This window comes from Bos mutus, chromosome 8 (genome assembly GCF_027580195.1).
Source record: "Bos mutus isolate GX-2022 chromosome 8, NWIPB_WYAK_1.1, whole genome shotgun sequence".
Classification (NCBI taxonomy): domain Eukaryota; kingdom Metazoa; phylum Chordata; class Mammalia; order Artiodactyla; family Bovidae; genus Bos; species Bos mutus.
In genome coordinates, this window is record NC_091624.1 from 30,499,948 (window position 1) to 30,524,019 (window position 24,072).

General features: G+C 45.2%; 1 long non-coding RNA gene across 1 annotated transcript; it reads right to left on the reverse strand.

The window, feature by feature from the left end:
- Positions 1–22,214: 22,214 nt before the first annotated feature.
- LOC138988960 (uncharacterized) lies at positions 22,215–23,433 on the reverse strand. Its single transcript, XR_011465227.1, has 4 exons — positions 23,318–23,433; positions 23,089–23,188; positions 22,668–22,739; positions 22,215–22,525 (listed from the first exon to the last, which is right to left on the reverse strand). It is a non-coding gene; the product is annotated as an uncharacterized lncRNA (long non-coding RNA).
- Between the last annotated feature and the right edge of the window lie 639 nt (positions 23,434–24,072).

Consider the following 24,072-nt stretch of genomic DNA (forward strand, 5'->3'; position numbering starts at 1 on the left):
GCCAGGTGGGTCCAACACGAACACCAACAGCAACACCAACAGCAACACCAGGTGGGTCTTGGACCTGGGCAAGAAAGGCCCCTGTCCTTGGCCTCCAGCACACTTCAGAGAACCCATAAGGCCGTTCTCTGGTCACTGTCCTTCTTCCCGTGCCCCCATGCAGTGAGAAGACTACTCTCTCGGTACCTGGGACCCAGGTTTCCGTACCCAAGGGACCCCAGTCCTGCTTGCAAGCCTCATGGGGCCTCTTCCCCGGACCCACTTCCCACGAAGGCCTGTACTCTGGAGTGTATACTTCAGGCCCAAGAACTGACCAAGTGGTGGCTGTTTGCAGAGTGTGTGAATGGAACATGGATGTTCTGGCTGGGGTGTTTGCACTCATACATTCAAAGCCCTGGGAGCGTGGTACAGAGCTGGGGTGTGAAGCAGGCAGATGTGGATGGGGGCTGAGGACTGGCCCTTCCTACCCAAGAACTACCAGGAACCCAAGAAATTATAATTCAATTTTTGTTGTAAAGTGTATTTACCAGGATGGCAGGATTGTTGTTGTTCAGTCTCCCAGTTGTGTCCAACTCTGTAACCCCATGGGCTGCAGCATGCCAGGCCTCCTTGTCCCTCACCATCTCCCAGAGTTTGCCCAAGCTTACGTTCATTGAGTCGGTGATGCCATCCAGCCATCTCATCCTCTGAGACCCTCTTCTCCTTCTGCCCTCAATTTTTCCCAGCATCAGGGACTTTTATAATGAGTCCTCTGTTCATATCAGATGACCAAAAGACAGGAGCTTCAGCTTCAGCATCAGTCCTTCCAGTGAATATTCAAGGTTGATCTTGCTTAAGATTTACTGGTTTGATCTCCTTGCTGTCCAAGGGACTTTCAGGAGTCTTCTCCAGCACCACAGTTCAAAGGCATCAATTCTTTGGCATTCTGCCTTATTTACGGTCTAGCTCACACAACCATATGTGACCACTTGGAAGACCATAGCCTTGACTATATAAACCTTTGTTGGAGGAGTAATGTCTCTGCTTTTCAATACACTGTCTAGGTTTGTCTATTTAATTAAATAATGTATGTAATAAATGTTTAATTAAACAATGTATGTATTGATAAACTGTAAATATTTAAATATCTGGTAGGTAGGTCTCCAAGTGTATATCCGGCTTTGCTGTTGTTATTTTCAAGTTGCTAAGTTCTGTGCTACTCTTCTCAACCCCATGGACTGTACCATGCCAGGCTCCTCTGTCCTCCTCTCTCTCCCAGAGTTTGCTCAAATTCATGTTCACTGAATCAGTGCTGCTATCTATCTCATCCTCTGCCACTCCCTTCTCCTTTTGCTTTCAATATTCCCAAGCATCAGGGTCTTTTCCAATGAGTCAGCTCTTCCCATCAGGTGGCCAAAGTGTTGGAGCTTTGGCTTCAGCATCAGTCCTTCCAATGAATATTCAGGACTGATTTCCTTTAGGACTGACTGGTTTGATCTCCTTGCAGTCTAAGGGACTCTCAAGAGTCTTCTCCAACACCACAATTCAAAAGTATCAATTTTTCAGTGCTCAGCCTTCTTTATGTTCCAATTCTCACATTCACAGTTTTAGAAAAACTGGAAAAACCATAGTTTTGACTATACAGACCTTTGTCAGCAGTGATGTCTTTGCTTTTTAGTATACTGTCTAGGTTTGTCATAGCTTTCCTTCCAAGGAACAAAAGTCTTTTAATTTCATGGCTCCAGTCACCGTCCACAGTGATTTTGAAATCCAAGAAAATAAACTGTCACTGCTTCTACTTTTCCCCCTTCTATTTGCCATGAAGTGATGGGACTAGATGCCGTGATCTTCGTTTTTTGAATGTTGAGTTTTAAGCGAGCTTTTTCACTCTTCTCTTTCACCCTCATCAAGAGGCTCTCTAGTTCTTATTTACTTTCTGCCATTAGAGTGGTGTCATCTGCAAATCTGAGGTTGTTGATATTTCTCCTGGCAATCTTGATTCCAGCTTGAGGCCTATCCAGTTTGGCATTTCGCATGATGTACTCTGCATAGAAGTTAAATAAGCAGGGTGACAATACACAGCTTTGTCGTACTCCTTTCCCAATTTGTAACCAGTCCATTGTTCCATGTTTGGTTCTAACTGTTGCTTCTTGGCCTGCATACAGGTTTCTCAGGAGACAGGTAAGGTAGTCTGGTACTTCCATCTAAGAATTTTTCACAGTTTGTTGTGAGCCACAAAGTCAAGGGCTGTAGCACAGTCAATGAAGCAGAAGTAGATGTTTTTCTGGAACTCCCTTGCTTTCTCCATGATCCAGTGAATGTTGGCAATGTGATCTCTGGTTTCCCTGCCTCTTTGAAACCAGCTTGAACATATGGAAGTTCTCAGTTCCTGTACCATTGAACCCTAGCTTGAAGGATTTTGAGCAGAAACTTGCTAGCATGTGAAATGTGTGCAATTGTACAGTGGTTTGAACATTCTTTGGCATTATCCTTCTTTGGAATTGTAATAAAAACTGACCTTTTCCAGTCCTGTGGCCACTACTGAGTTTGCCAAACTTGCTGACATATTGAGTGCAGCACTTTAACAGCATCATCTTTTAGGATTTGAAATAACTCAACTGGAATTCCATTACCTCCACTAGCTTTGTTCATTGTAATGCTTCCTAAGGCCCACTTGAATTCACACTCCAGGATGTCTGGCTCTAGGTGAGTGACCACACCATCATAGTTATCTGGGTCATTAAGACCTTTTTTGTATAGTTCTTCTGTGTATTCTTGCCACCTCTTCTTAATCTTAATCTTCTCCTTCTGTTAGGTCCTTACTGGTTCTGTCCTTTATCATGCCCATCCTTGCATAAAATGTTCCCTTGATATCTCCAATTTTCTTGAGGAGATCTCTAGTCTTTCCCATTCTATTGTTTTCCCCTATTTCTTTACATCGTTCATTTAAGAAGGCCTTATCTCTCCTTGCTACTCTCTGTAACTCTGCATTCAGTTGGGTGTATCTTTCCCTTTCTCCCTTTCCTTTCGCTTCTCTTCTTTCCTCAGCTACTTATAAAGCCTCCTCAGACAACCATTTTACCTTCTTGCATTTCTTTTTCTTTGGGATGGTTTTGGTCACTGCCTCCTGTACAATGTTAGGAACCTCCATCCATAGTTCGTCCATAGTTGACGAATAGATTCAAGGAACTAGATCTGACGCTCTGTCTTACAGCCCTACAAATGTTAGGGGCAGGCCTATCACCTAGTAAACCTCAGAAAGTCAATGAATATTGACTAGAATTTGACATTTCTTTCATTCACGTCACAATCTCTGGGGACAGAACACACAGCTGGCTCACCCAAACTCCAAACACCACCACACCACCCAGGAACACAGGGAGCAACCACAAACGGTGGTCTCATTTTGGCTCACTACTTCCAGTGACTAATGATGCCGAAAGCCCCACAAGAACCCCAGAGTTTCCCGAGTCTCTAGGTTTGCATCCCACCCCACAGCCCAGGGCCTGATTGGGAGACTGCAGCAGCTTACACTTTCAAAAGGCAGCAGCAACACTAATTCCCCTCCCATGTACTCTACTCGGATCTCCCACTCTGTCAGCAAGAGATGGTGTCCACATCCCCTCCCCTTGGGCCTGGCAGGCCTGTGTGCCTCTGCCACTGGTAGAGTAGGTGAAAATGATTTCACATGACTTCCAAGGCCAGAGCTAAAATCGTGACAGAGCTTCTGCCAGGCTCTCTTCTTCTGCGGACACATGCTGTATAAGAATTCCCACTCCTCTGAAATTGATGGAGAGGCCAGGTAGAGATGGGGAGATGTGCTCAAGGAAAAGAACCAGCCTTACAGAACTGCTATGTAAGCTAAGAGAGGGCTGCAGAGGTAGAGACTGGAGGTCAGATTTTCTGTATTTGCAGATACTAAGTTAAAACACTGGCTCTGAAAACAACTTTTCTGACATGGTTCCTTCATGGTAGCCTGCTCTGCATGTGTGTGGGGGGTAGGGGTGGGTAGTGTCTATGAAAACGATTCCTTCTCATTGCTTTCCACGGCAACTGATTATTGTGATGCCCAATTGGTTACTAATAGGCACTGCTCTCCACAAATCTGGTACAAGGACCCCTGCTTGGCTTGAGCTCTGCACAGAGTGGGCCCCAGGTCACGCAGCATCAGCAGCTTTCTCAAACAGAAGAGCACCACCAAGCCTTGGCCCCGGGCCAGGCCCGGACCAGAGGCTACACACAAGGGCTGGCCTGTTGAGTCCTCCAGCATCTCAGGCTTGGTCATGCGAGTCCGAGGGCCGGTCATGCGCGAAGAGGCCCCCGATCAAAGCCCCAGCCCCTCCTAGATCTGGAGGAGTGGTACAGCAGGAGCTACATATATGAAACTACTGGCAACAGCTTTCAGCACTCTCACCACACGTCGAGTACGTGCAGGTCATTGCTCTTTGGGGGAAAATAGGGGGGGAAAATCAGTCTATACCTTATTTTTCTTTATGCCACTTTTCACAGGGCGCACCAGCTCAGCCATCACCAGTTACGCTTTGAGCCAGGAGTTGTGCAAGAATCACAAATGCCAGTGCCCCCTAGGGCCACATAGGAGCTGAGAGTGAGCGCAGCAGCCTGGAAGGTGCCATGATGGTTAGAACACAGGATCCTGCTATGGGGTGCGTGGCCAGCTAGAAGTTGCCAAGTAGGAATGTTAGCCCACTTTTGCCAGATCTTCACATTTTTTTCCTCCAGAAGCCAGAAATTCTTTTTTTTTTTTTTTAAAGCTTGCTGCTTCTAAAATGTTGGCAATCATAAAGAAACAATGGGTACCATGCCCAAATCCTGGGCCTTTATCACTTCCGTGTGTGCAGGCTGACTTCCAGCTGCCAGGAGCTGCTTCTCTGAAGCACTGGAAGGCCTTATGCCCACGTGCAGAAACTGGAACTGTCAGAGAATTAACAGCCTCCAGAGCAGCTGCAACTGCTAGGACTGGGTATATCAAGGCCCCGGCTTCCTCAACCCAGGCTGGGATAACTGTGAAGCCCACATCCCCCAGTGCTTCCTAGACTTTTCCCAGGAGTAAGCACCACCCCTAACTAGCTTGGTCACTGACTCTTAATTATCTCCTATCCTTTCCCTTTCTCACGTCCATACTTCACTGGCGTTTCCTGGGATCACCTCTCATATAAGCTGTGTGCACTTGGATATTAAAGCCAATACAAGATTGTTTTTAATGCACACGGCCACTGTATAAGGTTGGACATCTTATCCACTTTTCAAGGACAACCATGATGGGGTATAAGAAGGCCAATACCCAGCCAAGCTTCTCCCACCAAGTCCTATACCTTAGTATCAGGCTGAGTGAAAGTGGTGTAGCTGGAGGGCAGGCCACTTTTCTAGAATTCACACACGGATGTCAAAAGTACTTCCAGGAGACTTGAAAACACATCTGAAGCCAGATTTGGCTTCTAGGCCACCAGTCTGTATCTCCTGATACAAGATGTCAGAGGCTGCTGTTCCCTTAGAACCAGGCCAGCTCTCATCATCACGCCGTGTCCTGCTTCCTGTCCTGTTGAAGCCAGGCTTCCTCCAGTTCTTTGATTTGCTCCACTATCTCTGATCCAAGTTCCATATAAGGAAGGTAGCAAATTAATTCCATTACACGTCAGTTTATAATGCATTGCCCAATGCAAGGGTATTCACATTTTTTAGAAATCAAAAAGTTAACACAAAACATTCCTACATTCATTCATACAGTAAACACTTATTGAGGACCAGTCCCTTTTCTAATTGTTCAGTAATACACAAGCGAGCAAAATAGACAAGGGCCTCTGCCCTCATTTTATTTATACTCCAGGTGGGAGAGACAGTCAATAAACAACACACATAATTTACTTTTAACAGCTTTATTAAGATATAACTCACATACCTTTTAAAGTGTACAATTCCATGGCCTTTAATACATTTGAAGTTATACAAGCATCATTTTATCACCCCAAAAGAAACCACATGTACATCAGCTGTCACTCCCCACTCCATTTCCCTAACCCCCACCTTGGCCTCTGGCAACCACTAATCTACTTTCTGTCTCTACAAATTTGCCTATTCTGGGCATTTCATATACATGAAATCATACAACATGTGACTGGCTTCTTTCACTTAGCATAATGTTTTTCAAGGTTCACCCACATTACGGTATGAATTAATTTCTTTAATTGCAAAATAACATTCGATTGTATGGGTATACTACATTTTATTTATTAATTCATCAGTTGATTGATCTTTTGATTGCCACAAAGACTGCTGCTATGAAAATCCTGGTACAAGCATTTCTTTGAGTTTAGTTTTAGTCATTTTGTGTGTATACTAAGGTATGAAATTGGTAAGCCTAAGTTTAACTTTGTGAGAAACCACCAAACTGTTTTCCAATGACAACACTATTTCACATTTCCACCAGCAGTGTATAAAGGTTTCTATTTCTCCACGTCCTCACCAATGTTATTATTTTCCTTTTTCTATTATAGCCATCTTAGTGGGTATGAAGTAGTCTCTCATCTGGATTTTAATTTGTGTTTCTCTAATGACTGGTGACGTTGAGCATCTTCCAGTGCTTGTTGGCCATTTGTTTATCTTCTTTAGAGAAACAGCTATTCAAACCCTTTGCCTATTTTTTAATTGAGTTGTTTATCTTTTTGTTGTTGAGTTGTAAGTGTTCTTTATATTTGCAAATCCTGAACCCTTATTAAACATATGACTTGCAAATATTTCCTCCCAGTCTGTGAATTGTCTTTTCATTTTCTGGATGGTACTATTTGCAGCACAAAAGTTTTTAGATTTCGATAAAATTTAATTCATCTGTATTTTCTTTTGGTGTTTATGCTTTTGTTGTCATATATAAAAAACTTTGTCTAATGCAGGGTTGTAAAGATTAACTGCTATGTTTTCTTCTAAAAGTTTTGTGTGTGCGTGTGTTAGTCACTCAGTCAAGTCCGACTCTTTGCGATCCCACGGACTATAGCCCACCAGGCTTCTCTGTCCATGGAATTCTCCAGGCAAGAATACTGGAGTGGATTGCCAAGCCCTTCTCCAGAGGATCTTCCTGACCCAGGGACTGAACCCTGGTCTCCTGCATCATAGGCAGATTCTTTACCACTTGAGCTACAGGGAAATCCTAAAGGTTTTGTAGTTGCAACATTTACATGTAGGTCTATGAAGCATCTTGAGTTCATTTGTATCTCACATAAGGTAAGGGTCCAACTTCATTCTTTCATATGTGGATATCCAGTTGCCCCAGCATAACTTGCTAAAAACATTTTTCTTGCATTATTGAATTGCTTTGGTGTTCTTGTTGAAAATCAACTGAACATAAATGTAAGAGTTTATTTATATATTTTCAATTCTATTTCTTCTTTTTAAAAATTATTTTGGTTATTCTGTGTACCTTGAATTTTCATATGAATTTTAGAATCAGCTGGTCAATTTCTGCTGGGAAAAAAAAAGCTGCTAAGATTCTGATAAAGTTTATGTTGAGCCTGTAGGTCAATTTGGGGAGTGCTGCCGTCTTAACCGGAGAAGGCAATGGCACCCCACTCCAGTACTGTTGCCTGGAAAATCCCATGGATGGAGGAGCCTGGTAGGCTGCAGTCCATGGGGTCACTAAGAGTTGGATACGACTGAGCGACTTCACTTTCACTTTTCACTTTCATGCATTGGAGAAGGAAATGGCAGCCCACTCCAGTGTTCTTGCCTGGAGGATCCCAGGGACGGGGGAGACTGGTGGGCTGCCGTCTATGGGGTCGCACAGAGTCGGACACGACCGAAGTGACTTAGCAGCAGGAGCCATCTTAACAATGTTAAATATTCTAACACAGAAAGACAGATGCCTTTGCATTTAATTCCTTTCAGTGATGTTTTCCAGTTTCAATGTACTAGTCTTGCACTTCTTTGTTAATCATTCCTAAGTATTTTGTTCTTTTTGATGTTCTTGTATATAGAATTGTTTTCTTAATTTAATTGTTTGTATTATTCAATACAATTTTTATATATTAACCTTGTATCATGTAACCTCACTGAACTCATTTATTAGTTTTAAGTTTTTAAGTGGTTTTCTTAGGATTTTTTGTATACCTATGTCATCTGCAAATAAAGTTTTACTTCTTCCTTTCCTATCTGGATGTCTTTTTATTTCTTTCCCTTGCCTAATTGTCCAAGCAAGCATAGTTTTTTTTAAAAAAGTGAATAAAAGAGTGTGTTGAAAGGTGATAAATGCAACACAGAAAAGAAATAGTATATTCAGGTAAGAAAGATTGGGATTACTAGGGGTTACAGTTGTCATTTTTAATTGCTTCTCAGGGAGAAGGTGACATTTGAAAAAAGAATGAAAGGAGGTGAAGGGGTTGAACATCCAGACAGTGGGCACAGTCAGGGCAAAGCACCAAGGCAAAACCATACCAGGCAGTTTCTCCAAGAGTAGCCAAAGTTAGTGGCTCGAGACCACAACATTTATCATCTCACAGTTCCTAAAAGTCACAAATCTGGGCCTGGCTCAGCCTCAGGATCTCTGCAGTCTCCATTCAAAGTGTCAGCAAGAGCTGCAGTCTTATCTCAAGGCTTGCCTGGTGAAGGATCGGCTGCCAAGGTGACTCAGGGGGTCGTTGGCAGGACTTAGCTTCCCACTGGCTATTGGTCAAGGGGTCCCTCAGCTCCTTGCCACATAAGCCTCTCCGTAAGACAGCTCCAAATCCAGCAGCTGGCTTCTTCAGAGTGAGCAAATAAAGGGCCAGAGATGATACCAGCAAAACATAGAAAGCCAGCAAGATGAGAGTCAGCTCTTTGCTATTAAATCATGAACACGGCATGCCAGCACCATTGCCAATTCATAAGAAGCAAACCACTGGGTCTGGGCCACCCTCGGGCAGGATTACACAGGGCCATGAGGACCAGAAGCAGGCATCACTAGGGACCTTGACAGGAGCTGCCCACCAAGCAGGCCCAAGGCTATAAAATGTGTGAAGAAAAAAGCAAACCCCACATTGACTGGCATTTTGCCACTGCATAATAACAATGAAATGAAAACAATAATAATTCTACTCAGGAAATGAACCTATTTATGAAAAGTGTAAGTCACTCAGTCATGTCTGACTCTTTGAGACCCTGTGGACTATGTAGCCCAGCAAGCTCCTCAGTTCATGGGATTTCCCAGGCAAGAATACTGGAGTGGGTTGCCATTTCCTTCTCTAGGAAATCTTCCTGTCCCAGGGATCGAACCTGGATCTCCTGCATTGCAGGCAGATTCTTTACCATCTGAGCCACCAGGGAATCTCTGTCAATACTTTTTCTGTAAAACCAGGTCTTGATGCCAAAACACCAGAAGAGACTCCCTAGCCTATTGTTTCTTTTCCTTCTAGAGCTATTAGCTCATGTGAGCACCATGACTGTATCGAAAACTCTCAGAGCTCAAGGACTCGATCTTCTTACTATACTCAGCACGAGCCTATTGTTTGACATACACTCAGCATATGTGAACAACACATTTTGCAGTGCGATAATTCTCAAAAAATAGAGGGGCTGATAATAGAAGAATTGGGTTTGCCATCCCTGTAACTCAGGTCTGATTTGAATTTGGGCTCTGCTGTGTGATTTAAGGCAAGACTTCTCCGTGCCTCAGGTGCTGCATATATAGAATGCAGATATTAATACTTACTCCCCCAGACTGCTGTGCTGGCAAAATGCAAAATTGTATGTAAAGATACGGAGCATAGTATTTGGGTGTCTGGTCCATCATATGTGCTCAGTCAAAAGAGGTTATTTTTAAAAAGGAGGTTATCATTGTTACCGCTATCTTTATAAACATAAATTATAACAACTGAAGGAATTTGTGTTGAATGAGATGACTGAATGCATGAAAGGTCCTATACACGTGTGCATTTGTATACCTGGTTTCTAGCAAGTGTCCAATAAATGGCTATTAATTGTATGATACAGATCATAATTACTGAAGGAATTTGAGTGTGTGCATTCTCCTTCACCAAGTTAAATCATATGCACTCTTCAGAACAGTCCTCAGCACACTTCCTGGTATCCTTCTGGACTGGCCATATCTAGTTTCAGTGCCTTAAATAAAGCTTTACCTGTTATTTATCTGAGGGAGAATCTGTCATGCAACGTGCCAGTGTGTCCCAGACTACCCAATTCTATTCGGGCGCCTGCCCTATTTCTCCCATTTGGTTGTGGCACCTCAAGAGCTGGGCTGTGGGTTTTTCTCCTTTCACACCCCCTACCCCCAGGACCTAGCAGTGTGTTCTGTTCCCCATCCTGCTCCACCCAATCCATGGGCCATACAGCCGACACCACAACTCTGGAGTGCTGCTTCTAACATAGCTGGGAAAAAAACTCCAGCTGGCTGGCTAGAAGGCTGCAGGGGAGGGCAAAAGGCGGAAGAAGAAACAAAAACATGCTGCTGGAAGGGCAAGGGTAGGCTGATGGTCGCCTGCAACCTTTCAGAGAGTGGTGGGAGCCACCGGTAACAGCTGCTCCCACACCAAGGCCACCCACAGGGCCATGTGGCTGAACAATGGAGATCTGAGCCCAGCTCTGCCCCAGTCAGACCACTCCAGGAGTGGTGGCCACTCCATGGTGAGGGCAGCGTTTGTGAATCAAATTGGTCCAAAGGATACAGAAGGGTCTGGAGTCAGCCAGCGCAGCTCCATCAGGAGCTAGGTGGCTTCAGGCAGTTAACTCCTCTGAGTTTCTCAGTTGTCTAAACAGCTAATACTTACTGAGCACCTCCTATGTATGAAGCATCTTTCTTAGTATATATTATTTAATATCACAATAACCCATATGGCAGATACTATTGTTGTATCTGTTTTACTGATAAGGAAGCTGAAGCCAGTGGCACTGAGAACCCTGCTGCTGCTGCTGCTAAGTCACTTCAGTCGTGTCCGACTCTGTGCGACCCCATAGACGGCAGCCTACCAGGCTCCCCCGTCCCTGGGATTCTCCAGGCAAGAACGCTGGAGTGGGTTGCCATTTCCTTCTCCAATCCGACTCTTCGCAGCCCCACGGATTGCAGCCCACCAGGCTCCTCCACCCACGGGATTTTCCAGGCAAGAATACTGGAGTAGGGTGCCATTGCCTTCTCCAACTGAGAACCCTAGTCAGATTCAAATAGCTCAAATGTGGTGCAGGCAGAATTTGAGTCCATAACACACACCTCCCAGGCTTGTAACCTCATATATTAGTCAAGGTTCTCCAGAGAAACAGAACCAGTAGGATATGTAATACAAGCTTTCCTATGAGAAGTTGGCTCATGCAGTTATGGTGGCTGACAAGCCCCAAGATCTGCAGAGTAAGCCAGCAGCTGGAGACCAAGGAGAGCTGATGGTGTGGCTCCAGGCTGAAGGCCAGCAGGCTGGAGACCCGGGAAGAGCCAGTGTTTCAGTTAGAGTCTGAAGACAGGAAAAAGCTGATGTCGCTATTTGAAGGCCATCCAGGAGAAAGAGTATTTTCTTACTCAAAGAGGGGTCAGTCTTTTTGTTCTATCCAGGTTTTCAACTGACTGGATGAGGCCCACACACATTAGGAGGGTGATCTGAGTTACTCAGTCTGCAATAGCAATGTTCATCTCATCCAGAAACACCTTCACAGATATGCCCAGAGTAATGTTTGACTATATATGTGAGCACCCATGACCCAGTCAAATTGACACATAAAATTAATCACTGTGCTTCACAAGTGTTACTTGAGAATTAAATGAGACACTATATGTAAAAGTTTTGTTGTCACTGTTCAGTAGCTAAGTCACGTCCCACTCTTCACGATCCCATGGACGGTAGTACGCCAGGCTTCCCTGTTCTTTACTGTCTCCTGGAGTTTGCTCAGATTCAAGTTCATTAGATAGAGTCAGTGATGCTATCTATATGTAAAAGTTTAAACAGCAACAAGATCTGGCAAACAGTGATGACAGTAGCTAAGAAGGAAGGGAGGAACAGTAAGAAAAGGTGATTCAGCTTCAGCTGCTAATAAGTGGGTTTGGGGTTAAAAGTTTGGCATGGCTTTTAATAGAAACTCACTTGACTCAGTTTGGGGAGCTGTCCTGGACCAGAGAAGTCCCTGCAGGGGACACTGGGCTTCCAGTGGTTAGTGCTAGAAGGCTGAGAGAGACAGGGCATCTGTTTACTCTAACCAGTTCAACCAGCATTTATTAAGCACTCACTGTCCACCAGGCCGCATGTGGGAATCTGTCCATCACCTATGACCCTCACAGGACCCCGGGCACAACTCACCATCAACCCCAAGTGGCAGATGGAAAAGTTGGGGTACAGAGAGCTGGCATGGCTTACTCAGGACCTCTCAGCTGACAACTGATAGCGTCAATGTCAGGTTCCAGAACTGCTTGCCTCAAAACGGGTGACCTTGTTTCCAAGGATTTGGCGAAGGCACCCCAAATCATGGAGAAGTTGTCTCGTCCAGAGAGACCATTCACAAACTCACTTTGATCAAGACAAAATAAATATGCTTTGCTCAAGTTTTGGAAATTGCCACTTTGGAAAGTGCTTACTCCGGCAAAAAGGAAAACATTGGTTATTTCAGTAAAAACCATTTTTCTCCTTCTAGTTGAGTCCATCAGTGTATCCTCTAGTTATGAGGAAAGGAACATTCTCAGGGAAGTTCCATTCCCTTCCTGGGTACCTGCTCTACTCCAGGGTCAGATGAATATGCTGGAGTTTATTGTCACAACAGCTATTGTGGTAACTATGCTGCCTTGTCCCATGGAAGAGGAGAAAACCTCTCAGAGCCTCGCTGGGAGGGTGTACTTGGCAGGAGACAGGATGCTGCCCGGGAGAGGCAGACTCCGATCGGTAGGGAGGTGGAAATAGCCTGCTCCAGGGCTGATGGTGGACACCAAGGATCTTTTGGAGGGAGTCTTAAAACCACCAGGCTTTATAAAGTGATGGCACTTCCAAACGAAGGGAGTGCAGATGGCCTGACCTGTGAGAGAGGCCTCCCAGTGCTGCCTGTGCTGTGACATGGTCTCGGGGAGGGGTGGGAGTCTGTGTGGCCCTCAGGAGCAAAAGAGCCTGCAGTAAGTCTAAACTTTAGGAAAATAGGAATTGGAAGAAAACAACCAATGCTGTTCTCTTCCTCTGGGGTCAGTTCTATGTGCAGAGCCCTCCTGGGCCTAGTGAATGACCTCTAACTGCCTCCAGAGGGGCCGAGACGAGGATGGCAGGTGGTCTGGCAAAGGCCACGGACCATCTCTAGAAGACCCAGGCCATCTCTTGTCACTTTCACACAGCACACAGGGTTAATATTGCTGTCCTGGAGGGAGGATTCTCTAAGGATAATGAACACAATATGAAGTGACTTCCTCCAGCCGCGCTCCGGCAGGACAGCAGCAGGCAGGGCACTCATGTTCCAGGCTTCTCTGAGGAGGGCAGGAGTCCCAGAAGTTTTATTTCTTTTACTCAGCTTGGAGACATTTCCCCCCAAATCATTCTGTTCAGCCCATCTTCAGCCACGAACTGGCAAAACCTACAACACTGGTTCTCATGAGCTTTAGGAATTCAGCTTCCTAATTTTTTCCAATTCCAAATATAAAACAAACCTAAAAAAGCATTAAAATAATTTGGACTTCAAAGACGTTAATTCCTTGTGGCCACAATAAAATTAAATAAGAATCAGTCTCCCTCTCTCTGTCTCTCTCCCTCCCTCTCTCCCTCTCTCTGTCTCTCTCATTTTTCTCCCTTTTTAAGGAGAGGAAAAGAAAAGCAAAAAGGACACGGAGCCCACGAACTCCAGGAAATGCTTGCATGAATCTTCTTTAGCTTCTAACTAACATTTGTAACCAAGGATTAGAAGAGCAGCCTCTGGTAATTACCGCTGTTGCCCCATTTGCGGCTATCTCCGTGAGGCCAGTAAATCTTGAAATTACAGGCTGACCACCCCGGAGAACTGAAACAGTCAGCCACATCTCTCAAAGGCACTGCCCTGGGCGATTCCCGCCCCTTGAGATGACTGGCTCGCCAGGGAGAAGGCCCCGCCTGGGAGCGACTCCCAGACCTCACTGTGGCTTGGAAGTAAATAAAGCCAGAGTGGGTGGCCCAGGATCCAGCACCCCTTGTGAGTAGGACAAGAGGCAGCTGGTTCACTGTCCTTGTCACACTTTCTGTCACCCCAGCCCAGCTTGGGCTCCTGGTTAGAGCCTCAGAGATGGGCAAGGAGAAGAGGGAGTCTGGGAACTGAGAAGGGGAAAGTAGAAATGCCTTGAGGAGGAGATATTATGATTTGCCTCTAGAAATACTGTTCCTCTCTGTTAAGGAGCACAACATCTGCAGAGGTCAGCCAGCTTAACACAACAGGCTGTTCTATGTGAATGGAGTTCAAGATCTGGCATTAGATTTAACCATGATCTGCTGACTTATCCTGCAGATCTTGGGGCTTGTCAGCCTCCATAACTGCATGAGTAGTTTCTCATAGGAAACGTTGTATTACATATCCTACTGGTTCTGTTCCTCTGCAGAACCCTGACTAAAGTATGAGGTTAGGACCATGGTGGGTGTGTGTTATGGACTCAAACCCTGCCCGCACCACATTCAAACTGTTTGAACCTGGGTAGGTTTCTCAATGCCCTGCGCCTCAGGTTCCTTTATCAGTAAAACAGATATAACCATAGTACCTGCCATATGGGTTATTGTAATAGTAAATAATATTTGCTAAGAAGGATGCTTAGTGCACAGGAGGTGCGCTAAGTATTAGCTGTTTGGACAACTGAGAAGCTCAGAGGAGTTACCTGCCTGAAGTTAGCAGAGCTGTGCTAGCTGACTCCAGACCTTTCACTGTCCTTTGAACCAACTTGATTCACAAATGCAGCCCAATGCCAAGAGTCTAGGATAATAAAGTACAGTCTCAGTGTGTTGCACATCACATGTGGCTATCATGATCTTGCCCTAACATAAAAAGCCCTTTCATTCGGCTTTTTAAGTTTGGCTATAGATAAATTCACCTGCCAATGCAGGAGACACAAGAGACAAGAGTTCGATCCCTGGGTTGGGAAGATTCCCTGGAGTAGGAAATGACAACCCGCTCCAGAAATCCTGCCTGGCAAATTCCAGGAGCCTGGCAGGCTATAGTCCATGGGGTTGCAAAGAGCCGGCTGTGACTGAACACACAGCACACACACACCCATACAATCTGTTTTACTACTGCCTTCATCAGTTCTTCTCTTTACAAAAGCCCATCAGCATATGATTTTGCAGTTAATTAGTATGAATATCAATGGACATGAGTTTGAGCAAACTCCAGGAGATAGTGAAGGACAGGGAAGCCTGGCATGCTGCAGTCTATGGGGTTGCAAAGAGTTAGACATGACTGAGTGACTGAACAACAACCAGTATAAATAACACATCTGGGTCAAATAGTAAAATAATACTTCCCAAGCCATTTAACTCCTAGCAATGGCCTGCTGTCTAGATGTTCTGTCTTATCTGCTCTTTGGTGGGGTCCATCAGCCCCTCCACTGACCATCCAAATTTCCCACATATGTCCCTTTCAGCATCTCCAGTAAAGGTGGCTCTGGGTGGCTGTGTGTGTGTGGGTGGGTGGGGGGGGGGCAGGCGGTGGTGGTGGTGGTGGTGTGTGTATGTGTGTGTGTGGTTGTCTATCTCAGGTAGGACATGGGTATTTGCCTCCTGCTGAAGACAATAACCCAGAGTTCAGACCACTTGCTCAAAGCCACAGAACTAAGAAACAAACAAAGAAGTCAAAATGCTTTCCTCCTACTATTCTTTCCACTGCCCCAGACCACCGTTCAGATTTGGACTCCATTGCATTTCCATTTCAGAGAAAGAAAGACCCACCAGCCAAACTGGTTGCCTCAGTACATGTTTCCATACACATCCAAGAGGAAGCTCTGAATCAAGATTCCTACACAATATAGGGAACCAAATATGCAACAAACAAAAGAGAATGAGAGCAAAGAAAAAAGAAGCAGGAAGGGAAAGAAGTAGGGAGGGACAGAGAGAGAAAGGAAGGGGAAGTCATGGAAAGTCAGTTTTGCAAAGGAGGTTTTAGCTGCTCCGGGAGCTGTTGGGAGGGGAAGGGTGGAAGGTGAAGAATTCACTCACCAGCGGTGGTCAGTTTGGAATTGTTTACAGCATGAGGGCCCCGAGGGGGTTTGCTTACACAGAGCAGACTTCAAAGAGCTAGTCAGACATTAACAGACTGACCCTCCACCATTCCCACCCCCAGCCTCTGGGAGCCTAGGGTTAGGACAGCAGTCTTCAACCAGGAAATTGAGGATGACGAAAGGAGTCAGTGAAGAAGCTAGGAACGTGCCCCAAGACCCTGTCACTGCTACCCACTGCTAAAACTGCCATCCAAGGTACTGCTCAGGAGTCAGCTGGCTTGCAGAGATTAAAGGATCCGGTTCCCTGTGGAGCCAGAGATATAGGAAGTCCCAGGTGAGTTATAAAAGACAGCAGTTTTCAGGTCTCTCCCACTTGGCCAGCAGTCTCAGTCGCCCACGTTGATAGTAGCCCTTACTAAATTCCTAAGGACTGGCAGCATCCCACAGCCCCCCAGATTCCTGCATCCATTCAGTGCTTGGATTCCCCCTCCGTCTCCTACAGAGAAAAGGCTGCTGGAAACCCAGACGCCCTGTGGAGGGGACTGGTGCCAAGTCGTCTGGGGCCCCTCCCTGGGGAAGCAAGAAGCACAGCCAGCCTTGTCACCATGCCCTCAAGTAGGATGGATGGCCCCGGTAAACTGATCCTTGCTAATGTAACCATAGGTGCTATTTCATATAAATATATCGGCCCAGACATTTCCCATCAGTACAGCGCCTTTCCCTGAGGCGATCTCTCTGCCTGCCTATGCTCCTTCCAAAACCTCAAACCACCCGGGTTAATGACATGCTCAGGGTGGAGACCAGAGTGTGTTAAGTGTCTTTGTAATGGCAAATGAGGGGCCCCCAAAGTCTTCCCTTTCTTCATTTATCATTTTCTATAATGTACCTATCACATCCCCTGCTCCTCTCGCCTTTGCCAAACTAAACAGCCTTAGTCCTGCTAATCTCTCTTCAGATGGAGACCCGGCCATAAATCTAATCACCGCACCGTGGAAAGAAGGCCTTCCCTGACCATGCCTTGGGCGCTCAGTGCAGCACATATTATAAAATGCACAGCAGATAATGGCAGAACCGCTGTCACAGAGCGCATTATAAAATGCAGATGTTGTTAAGAAGAATGAGCCTGTTGTGAAGTTTCAACTGTAAATTAGCCAGCTTGCAAAAGGCATAAAGGCCATTTAATTTGCTCATCAACTCCACCTTCTCCCCACTTTATCCTTTGTTTCTCCATAGCACATTATTTTTGAATAAAATTTTGGGTGCAAATTGTAAAAAAGAGGACTCCGACATTGGCTTTACCAGATAACATGAAATCAAATCCCACAATCCCTGTTTTCTATGTCTGTGAGCCTGTTTCTATTTTGTAGATAAGCTTATTTGTCATATTTTGAACCATAATGAAAAAGAATGTGAAAAAGAATCTATCTATATATAAGATTATATAAGACATAAGCTATATACGATATATAAGATTATATAATATATAAAAGACTATATAACTGAATCACTTTGCTGAGCAGTAGAAATTAAGACAATATTGTAAGTCAACTAGACTTCAATAAAATAATTTTTTAAAAATCTCATTAGCTTCTTGAATCAGTTTTAAAAAGTAAAAGTTAAACATGTTGTCTGCATGCATTTTTAAATAGGATACATTCTTGGGCCCCCAGAGCTGATTAAGCCCCCACCTCATGACTCCTCACCAAGACATATTGAGGTGGGCTGCCCACTTCCTTCTAACCGCTTCCGTCCAGCCACCCAGGCATCGACAAGAGGTCATGAACTTATTAATATCTTTTTCAACAAATACTAAATTTTCGTGGCATTCTGCTTTCAGAAAGTGAAAGCAAAGGAGTTTTATTTCATCTTTAAAGAAGAGCAGCAGCGGGTTAAATCTCTCATAGCACATGGCAGGGATGTTAATAAGATCTTTAAGGAAGGCAGATGCGCTGAGAGCATCCTTTGGATCACCAAGGAAACCAAATTCTTCCTTTTGTCCCTCCCCTCTCCCAGTCGTCTTCCGAAAAGGAGAGTGGTTCCAAGAGACAGGAGATACTAGAGAGAGGAAATACTAAGACCTTTGTCACTTCTTAGGCTTTAAAAGTCTGCCTTGGAGAAAAGAACTGAGTGTGAGACTTGGGAGCAGTCAGTTATGTCCACACACCAGCGCCTAAGAAGCAAACCACTTGGCTCAGCTCCCTCTGGGTGGGGCCAGACTGGAGCTAAGAAACCCCACTGTTCCTTGGGTTGGCTCCTGCCTGGCCCTCCTCTGGGGTAGTAAATAGCCTAGGAAAGACCTAGGTCCCAAGTCACCCTATGATCCAGGCTTCTCCAATAGGTCAAAGTAAGAACCTGGAGAACTACCAGAAAATCAATTCCAAGAATAAGCAGGGACCATCTTATTGAGCTATCAATTTTATCCGATCATAAGCAATTAAAAATATTGAAGTGTACATTAAGACAAGCATATTTTTAAACCACATTTATTTGTGTTAAATGCAGAATTCACATTAAACGGAGAGGGAACAATGTGATGAGTTTTGTGCTATGATTCAGTTCAGTTCAGTCGCTCAGTCATGTCCGACTCTTTGAGACCCAATGAATTGCAGTACGCCAGGCCACCCTGTCCATCACCAACTTCGGAGTTTACTCAAACTCATGTTCATTGAGTCGGTGATGCCATCCAGCCATCTCATCCTCTGTTGTCCCCTTCTCCTCCTGCCCCCAATCCCTCCCAGCATCAAAATCTTTTCCAATGAGTCAACTCTTTGCATGAGGTGGCCAAAGTATTGGAGTTTCAGCTTTAGCATCAGTCCTTCCAATGAACACCCAGGGCTGATCTCCTTTAGAATGGACTAGTTGGATCTCCTTGCAGTCCAAGGGACTCTCAAGAGTCTTCTCCAACACCACAGTTCAAAAGCATCAATGCTTCAGCGCTCAGCTTTCTTCACAGTCCAACTCTCACATCCATACGTGACCACTGGAGAAATCATAGCCTTGACTAGATGGACCTTTGTTGGCAGAGTAATGTCTCTGCTTTTCAATATGCTATCTAGGTTGGTCATAACTTTCCTTCCAAGGAGTAAGCGTCTTTTAATTTCATGGCTGCAGTCACCATCTGCAGTGATTTTGAAGCCCAAAAAAATAAAGTCTGACACTGTTTCCACTGTTTCCCCATCTATTTCCCATGAAGTGATGGGACTGGATGCCGTGATCTTACTTTTCTTAATGTTCTGCTTTAAGCCAACATTTTTACTCTCCTCTTTCACTTTCATTAAGAGGCTTTTTAGTTCCTCTTCACTTTCTGCCATAAGGGTGGTGTCATCTGCATATCTGAGGTTATTAATGTTTCTCCTGGCAATCTCGATTCCAGCTTGTGCTACATCCAGCCCAGCGTTTCTCATGATGTACTCTGCATATAAGTTAAATAAGCACAGTGACAATATACAGCCTTGACGTACTCCTTTTCCTATTTGGAACCAGTCTGTTGTTCCATGTCCAGTTCTAACTGTTGCTTCCTGACCTGCATATAGGTTTCTCAAGAGGCAGGTCAGGTGGTCTGGTATTCCCATGTCCTTCAGAATTTTCCACAGTTTATTGTGATGCACACACTCAAAGGCTTTGGCATAGTCAATAAAGCAGAAATAGATGTTTTTCTGAAACTCTCTTGCTTTTTCCATGATCCAGCGGATGTTGGCAATTTGATCTCTGGTTCCTCTGCCTTTTCTAAAACCAGCTTGAACATCTAGAAGTTCATGGTTCACATATTGCTGAAGCCTGGCTTGGAGAATTTTGAGCATTACTTTACTAGCGTGTGAGATGAGTGCAATTGTGCGGTAGTTTGAGCATTCCTTGGCATTGCCTTTCTTTGGGATTGGAATGAAAACTGACCTTTTCCAGTCCTGTGGCCACTGCTGTGTTTTCCAAATTTGCTGGCATATTGAGTGCAGCACTTTCACAGCATCTTCTTTCAGGATTTGAAATAGCTCAACTGGAATTCCATCACCTCCACTAGCTTTGTTCATAGTGATGTTTTCTCAGGCCCACTTGACTTCACATTCCAGGATGTCTGGCTCTAAGTGAGTGATTACACCATCGTGATTATCTTGGTTGTGAAGATATTTTTTGTACAGTTCTTCTGTGTATTCTTGCCACCTTTTCTTAATATGATAGCCCCTTCCAAAGTCTCATAACCCTCAGGGGTCTATTCCCTCCTCTGAAAGTCAGGTTGAGAAGCATCTTAGTGGACCATAGCCCATCTCCTAAGAACACAGAGCTGGGAAGGAGGACTCAAAGAGTGTTATTAATGCCAAGATTGCAGAGGTCTCAGTGAGAAACAGAAGAGGGCACTGCTTGGAGGACCACGGGGCCCAGGGTTGCAGTCCAGGTGCTCTAAGGACTGTCCCCACGGAGTTCAGGAACCAGGACAGGACAAATATCGGAAGCTGAGAGCATTCTTGTCATAGACTAGGGAACCTTCCTCTTTCTCTCTTAGTTTGAGTTCTCCCAGAAGCAGACCCTTAGACAAGAATTGCATGTAAGTAGTTGATTCCATATAGGATGCTAGAAAACACCTGTGGGAGTGGGGAAGTGAGATGGGGTAGGATAAGCCCCTAATTACAGATGCATCATCCAGCAAGCTACCACTGTAAACAACTGGAGCTTGATCCCTTGGAAGAATTCTGGAAATTACCATGGAATTTCTTAGAGTCCATCATCATATTCTAGGAAATGATGCAGGGACACCTGTGTCTCTAAAGCATTCCACCCAATGGGCAAGGGTACTTATACACCAAATTCCTACAGCGTTGGATGGGTGTTGCTGGGGGAGGGGAGAAGTTATGAATTCCTTGCACTTCTGCCTTCAGTAGATCTCACCCAAGGACACAAAGAAAGCCCTTCAGTAAAGAGATGCAGGGGCTTTCCTGGTAGCTCAGCAGTAAAGAATCTACCTGCCAATGCAGGAGACATGGGTTCAATCCGAGTCTGAAAGATCCCTTGGAGAAGGAAATGGCAACCCACTCCAGTATTCTTGCCTGGGAAATCCCATGGACAGAGGAGCCTGGTAGGCTACAGTCCATGGAGTTGCAAAGAGTCAGAACCAACTTAATGATTAAACAACAACAAAGAGATGCAGGGGCTAGCTGCTAGAAATCACTGTGCATTAAAAGGGCAAGGGTGAGGGGTACTGACCAGAGGCATGCAGTATGCTGATATATGCTCCTCCCAAAAAGCCTCTGGGTACATATTGTGATCACAGAGAAGACAATTGGTCATCACAGTTTGAGAAGCTTCTGTAGAGTCTTGCCAGTGGTAAGGCTGGGACTTCAACCTAGAGTCCATTATCATAAACTCCGCCTATGTGGTCAGTATGGAATTCTGGCCCAGGCACACCCTCTTCTGCAGGTAATGGCTCCTCCCATGCCCCCTTCCCCAGGAGGCACAGTGAGGTTTTTGTAACATATGATTGAGCCCTCCCATCTTGCTACAGCTTTGGGGACCACAGGATGGGGAGTTGACCATTTGACAATCCAGGCCCCTAGCTGCCAGACTTGAAAAAATGAACTAAGTAAATCAGATTCTTGTCCTGGGATTCAGAATTGATAACTGGAGAACTAGGAGATAGCAAAGTGAACTGGGGGGTGAGTACAGTAGAGTTACATGTGAAGTGAACAGGACTTGTCTTGACCTCCCAATGGTCATTCCCCTTTATCCTGGTCCCCTCACATCACTTCCTTTTTCTTTTTTTTTTCCTTTTTTAATTTTTAAGAACTACCTTCTCTATTAGGCAGTTATGGTGTCTTACTGTCAGTCAAGATGTCAAGACACCTGTTACCTTTGGCTCAAGATGCCATTGACTCATGCTAGGAAAACAGGACTCCTTCCCTCTTGAGAACTTGACTCTTGAGTGGAAGGACTCTAGGAAAAAAGCAACAGAGATCAGTGCTCTGAAGTGATTGTCCACTCTTCCCTGTCACCTGATCAACGGAGTGTCCTTTCTGAGGCCTAGACATTAGCTTTATCTTTCACTCCATGCGCTGCCCTGCAGCCTACTGTTGGTATCCTGCCACACCCCTGGCACTCACTGCTCCTTTAACTCACTGTTCCAGTTATCTGGTGCTGCTTAACAAACCACCCCGTAACTTAGCAAAGTAAAACAATAATTTATTATTACTGCTCATGGCTGTGGAGGTTGATAGGATCAGCTGGGTGGTTCTCACTTGAGGTCTCTAGTATCCTGCAGCTAGTCTAAAGCCAAGGCCAACTTCATCTGAAGGCTTCTTCATGCAGCTCTGTGGTGTCTGGTCTGGGATGTCTGGAGTAGCTTGGGGCTGGCACGGCATCTCTCCATATGGCTAGATTATGCTTCCTCACAGCATGGTGGTCTTGAAGTAGCTGGACTTTCACAGGTGCTGGCTTCTCCCAGAGCTAGTGTTTCAAGAGACTCGGGTATAAGCTGCAAGGCATCATTTTCATAGTATTCTATTTCTTACACATCACCAGCCCACCCAGATTCAAGGGGGCAGAAGGATAGACTCCATCTCTCAACAGGGAGATAGGTTCTACATACATGGAAGGAAGAAACTGATGAATGCTAGCCATCTTGGGGGCTTCGCCGGTGGCTCAGTGGTAAAGAATCCACCTGCAATGCAGGAGACAAAGGAGACGTGGGTTCAGTCCTGGGTTGGGAAGATCCCCTGGAGGAGGGTATGGTAACTCACTCCAGTATTCTTGTCTGAAGCATCACATGGACAGAGAAGCCTGGCAGGCTCCAGTCCATAGGGCCGCACAGAGTTGGACATGACTGAAGCAACTTAGCAGGCAAAGAACAGTAAGTGACAGAATGCAGAAGATGGCCAGAGAAGGGGTGTAGGAGTCATAATGTCCAAGCACCAGCCCAGGTCACGTCCCTCCAGGACAGTAAAGTCACAGAGAAGAATGTTCTGTGGAGGAGAAGGATGGGGCAAGTCCACAAGGAGAGAAAAACTCACCAGAGGGGCCATGCTTCAACTCTCTTCAGTCCTTACTGTGATTCCCACTCTCCATGGAATTTCTTGCTCTGACTAAACCCTTTCCATGGAAGCAAGCAGTCTACAGGTGAGAAGGGCCAAGTCGAGGCATGGAGACAACTCCTCTCAGCAGTCAGGGGTTTCCACAGAAATCTTTTCCCCTTCCTCTGCCTCTTTCCTCACACCCCACCCCACAGGGGACTGGCCTTACCTGCAAGCTCTGTGATTCAGACAGCGTATGAAATGTCCTCCTGCCCCCAAACACCTCCATTAACAAGGCTTAGGACAATTACTGGAAGGGAGGGCATTCAGTTGCTTTCTTAGAACACATCTGAGGACAAAAAAATTGAGAACATTTGAACTTTGAGGGGATGTAGTAAGACATTTAGTGAGAGACTGGCAGGAACCCAGAGAACAATCTGAGGGCACTGCGTGCATAGGGACAAGAAGAGACAATACCTGAGGGAAGAAGAGGGACAGAGTAGGGGAGCAGCAGAGGTGCCCAAGACCATCCCTGCTTGGGGAACTGAGAAAACCATACTCAACTTTGGAGCAAGATACAGTTTGTAGGATTTCTTTTTAGAACTAAGGGATAAAGAATTGCACGGATATCTAACCAATGTTTTCATTCTATATTGGGTATTTATACCTGAGGGCCTGAAAACTCTAGAAACAGACGTACCTCTACCATATAAGAAAACAGTGATTTGAAAAACATAGGAAGCTCCTGATATGAAAAGATTCAAGGATTTATTCAAATATTCTAAAACCAGCAAAATTTGACCCTTTTAGACTGGGTTCACAGTAGAATATCTAGATCACTTACCATCTAACTGGTAACACCTCTGAGAGTGAAACTGTTGCTGTTTAGTTGTTAAGTCCATGTCCATGGACTGCAGCACACCAGGCTTCCCTGTCCTTCACTGTCTCCCGGAGTTTGCTCGAACTCATGTCCACTGAGTCTGT